The sequence below is a fragment of the Pan paniscus genome, chromosome 14, assembly GCF_029289425.2.
Source record: "Pan paniscus chromosome 14, NHGRI_mPanPan1-v2.0_pri, whole genome shotgun sequence".
Lineage (NCBI taxonomy): Eukaryota > Metazoa > Chordata > Mammalia > Primates > Hominidae > Pan > Pan paniscus.
The window spans coordinates 11,356,026-11,361,528 of record NC_073263.2 but is presented as its reverse complement, the minus strand read 5'-3'; positions in this window follow the sequence as shown (position 1 = coordinate 11,361,528).

Sequence of the window (5,503 nt, the reverse complement as noted above, 5' to 3'; positions counted from 1 at the left end):
TATATTTAGTGTAATTTTTGATATTTTATTTACACTATATAAAATGTATTTGGTGTACTTTTAGTTAATATCATATTTACAATATATGAAATATATTTACTGTACTTTTTGATATTTTATGTACAGTATATAAGATATATTTGGTGTCCTTTTGATATTTTATGTAAATTATATAATATATATTTGGTGTAGTTTTTGATATTTTACATAGGGTGTGTAGTATATATTTACTGTCCTTTTTGATATTTTATTTACAGTATATAATTTACATTTGGTGTAATTTTTGATAATTTATATACAGTATATTGAATATAATTACTGTAGTTTTTGATAATTACAGTATATACAACACATATTTGGTGTACTTTTTGATATTTTATGTACAGTATGTAATATATATTTACTGTAATTTTTGATATTTTATATACAGTATATAAAATGTATTTGTTGTACTTTTAGTTAATATTATATGTACAATATATGAAATATATTTACTGGAGTTTTTATTATTTTACGTACAGTATATAAGATATATTTGGTGTCCTTCCGATATTTTTTGTAAATTATATAATATATATTTGGTGTAAATTTGGATATTTTAAATAGTGTGTGTAATATATATTTACTGTATTTTGGATATTTTATTTACACTATATAATGTACATTTCAAGTAATTTTTGATATTTTATGTACAGTATATTGAATATAATTACTGTAGTTTTTGATAGTTTATTTACAGTATATATAACACATATTTGGTGAACTTTTTGATATTTTATGTACAGTATGTAATATATATTTAGTGTACTTTTCATATTTTATTTACAGTATATAAAATGTATTTGGTGTACTTTTAGTTAATATTATATGTACAATATATGAAATATATTTACTGTACTTTTTGATATTTTATATACAGTATATAAGATATATTTGTTGCCCTTCTCATATTTTATGTAAATTATATAATATATATTTCGTGTAGTTTTTGATATTTTACATAGGGTGTGTCATATATATTTACTGTACTTTTTGATATTTTATTTACAGTATATAATATGCATTTTGTGTAATTTTTGTATTTTATGTACAGTATATTAAATATAAATACTGTAGTTTTTGATAGTTTATTTACAGTATATATAGCACATCTTTTGTGTACTTTTTGATATTTTATGTACAGTATGTAACATATATTAACTGTACATTTTGAAATTTTATTTACATTATATAAAATGTATTTGGTGTACTTTTAGTTAATATTATATGTACAATATATGAAATATATTTACTGTACTTTTTGATATCTTATGTACAGTATATAACATACATTTGGTGTCCTTTTCATATTTTATGTGAATCATATAATATATATTTGGTGTAGTTTTTGATAATTTACGTAGAGTGTAATATACATTTACTGTCCTTTATCATATTTTATTAAGACTATATAATATACATTTGGTGTAATTTTTGATATTTTATATACAGTATATTCAATATAATTACTGTAGTTTTTCATAGTTTATTTACAGTATACATAAAACATATTTGGTCTACTTTTTGATATTTTATGTACAGTATGTGATATAATTACTGTACTTTTTGATATTTTATTTACAGTATATAAAATGTATTTGGTGTACTTTTAGTTAATATTATATATACAGTATATGAAATACATTTACTGTACTTTTTGATATTTTATGTACAGTATATAAGATATATTTTGTGTCCTTTTGATATTTTATGTAAATTATATAATATATATTTGGTGTAGTATTTGATATTTTACATTGGGTGTGTCATATATATTTACTGTCCTTTTTGATATTTTATTTACAGTATATAATATATATTTGGTGTAATTTTGAATATTTTATGTACAGTATACTAAATATAATTACTGTAGTTTTTGATAGTTTATTTACAGTATATATAACACATATTTGGTATAGTTTTTGATATATTATATACAGTATGTAATATATATTTATTGTACTTTTTGATATTTTATTTAGAGTATATAAAATGTGCTTGGTGTACTTTTAGTTAATATTATATGTACAATATATGAAATGTATTTACTGTACTTTTTGATATTTTATGTACAGTATATAAGATATATTTGTTGGCCTTCTCATATTTTATGTAAATTATATAATATTATTTGGTGTAGTTTTTGATATTTTACATAGGGTGTGTACTATATATTTACTGTCATTTTTGATATTTTATTTATAGTATATAATTTACATTTGGTGTAATTTTTGATACTTTATATATAGTACATTGAATATAATTACTGTAGTTTTTGATAATTACAGTATATATAACACATATTTGGTGTACTTTTTGATATTTTATGTACAGTATGTTATACATATTTACTGTAATTTTTGATATTTTATTTACAGTATATAAAAAGTATTTGGTGTACTTTTAGTTAATATTATATGTACAATATATGAAATATATTTACTGTAGTTTTTGATATTTTACATACAGTATATAAGATATATTTGTTGTCCTTCCGATATTTTTTGTAAATTATATAATATATGTTCGGTGTAAATTTGGATATTTTACATAGGGTGTGTAATATATATTTACTGTATTTTGGATATTTTATTTACAGTATATAATTTACATTTGGTGTAATTTTTGATATTTTATATACAGTACATTGAATATAATTACTGTAGTTTTTGATATTTACAGTATATATAACAGATATTTGGTGTACATTTTGATATTTTATGTACAGTATGTAATATATATTTACTGTACTTTTTGATATATTATTTACAGTATATAAAATGTATTTGGTGTACTTTTAGTTAATATTATATGTACAGTATATGAAATATATTTACTGTACTTTTTGATATTTTGTACAGTATATAAGATATATTTGGTGTACTGTTGATATTTTATGTAAATTAAATAATATTTATTTGGTGCAGATTTGATATTTTACATAGAGTGTAATATATATTTACTGTAATTTTCATATTTTATTTACAGTATATAATATACATTAGGTGTAATTTTTGATATTTTATGTACTGTATATTAGACATAATTACTGTAGTTTTTGATAGTTTATTTAGAGTATATATAACACGTATTTGGTGTAATTTTTGATATATTATGTACAGTATGTAATGTAAATTTACTGTAATTTTTGATATTTTATTTACAGTATATAAAATGTATTTGGTGTACTTTTAGTAAATATTATATGTACAATATATGAAATATATTTACTGTACTTTTTGATATTTTATGTAGCATATATAAGGTACACTTGGTGTCCTTTTGATATTTTATGTAAATTATATAATATATATTTTGTGTAGTTTTTGATAATTTACATAGAGTGAAATATATATTTACTGTCCTTTTTCGTATTTTAGTTAGAGTATATAATATACATTTGGTGTAATTTTTGATATTTTAAGTACAGTATATTAAATATAATTACTGTAGTTTTTGATAGTTTATTTACAGTACATATAACACATATTTGGTGTACCTTTTGATATTTTATGTACTGTATGTAATATATATTTACTGAACTTTTGAAATTTTATTTACAGTATATAAAATGTATTTGCTGTACTTTTAGTTAATATATGTACAATATATGAAACATATTTACTGTAGTTTTTGATATTTTATGTACAGTATATAAGATATATTTGGTGGCCTTTTGATATTTTATGTAAATTATATAATATATATTTGGTGTAGTTTTTGATATTTTACATAGGGTGTGTAATATATATTTACCGTCCTTTTTGATATTTTCTTTACACTATATAATATACATTTGGTGTAATTTTTGATATTTTATGTACAGTATATTAAATATATTTACTGTAGATTTTGATATTTTACGTACAGTATATAGGATATATTTGGTGTCCTTCCGATATTTTTTGTAAATTATATAATATATATTTGGTGTAATATTTGATATTTTACATAGGGTGTGTAATATATATTTACTGTATTTTGGATATATTATTTACCCTATATAATGTACATTTGGAGTAATTTTTGACATTTTATGTACAGTATATTAAATATAATTACTGTAGTTTTTGATAGTTTATTTACAGTATATATAACACGTTTGGTGTACTTTTTGATATTATATGTACAGTATGCAATATATATTTACTGTAGTTTTTGATATTTTATTTACAGTATACAAAATGTATTTGTTGTAATTTTAGTTAATATTATATGTACAATATATGAAATATATTTACTGTAGTTTTTGATATTTTATGTACAGTATATAAGATATATTTGGTGTCCTTCCGATATTTTTTGTAAAGTGTATAATATATATTTGGTGTAATTTTTGATATTTTACATAGGGTGTGTAATATATACTTACTGTATTTTGGATATATTATTTACACTATATAATGTACATTTGGAGTAATTTTTGATATTTTATGTACAGTATATTTAATATAATTACTGTAGTTTTTTATAGTTTATTTACAGTATATATAACACGTATTTGGTGTACTATTTGATATTTTATGTACAGTATGTAATATATATTTACTGTAATTTTTGATATTTTATTTACTGTATAGAAAATGTATTTGGTGTACTTTTAGTTAATAATATATGTACAATATATGAAATATATATACTGTACTTTTTGATATTTTATGAACAGTATATAAGATATATTTGGTGTCCTTTTGATATTTTATGTAAATTATATAATCTATATTTGGTGTTGTTTTTTATATTTTACATAGGGTGTGTAGTATATATTTACTGTCCTTTTTGATATTTTATTTACAGTATATAATTTACATTTGGTGTAATTTTTGATAATTTATATACAGTACATTGAATATAATTACTGTAGTTTTTGATAATTACAGTATATATAACACATATTTGGTGTACTTTTTGATATTTTATGTACAGTATGTAACATATATTTACTGTAATTTTGATATTTCATTTACAGAATATAAAATGTATTTGGTGTACTTTTAGTTAATATTATATGTACAATATATGAAATATATTTACTGTACTATTTGATATTTTATGTAGAGTATATAAGATATATTTGGTGTCCTTTTGATATTTTATGTAAATTATATAATATACATTTAGTGTAGTTTTTGCTATTTTACATAGGGTGTGTCGTATATATTTACTATCCTATTTGATATTTTATTTACAGTTTATATTATACATTTGGTGTAATTTTTGATATTTTATGTACACTATATTAAATATAATTACTGTAGTTTCTGATAGTTTATTTAGAGTATATATAACACATATCTGGTGTACTTTTTGATATTTTATGTACAGTATGTAATATATATTTACTGTAATTTTTGATATTTTATTTACAGTATATAAAATGTATTTGGTGGACTTTTATTTAATATTATATGTACAATATATGTAATATATTTAGTGTACTTTTTGATATTTTACGTACAGTATA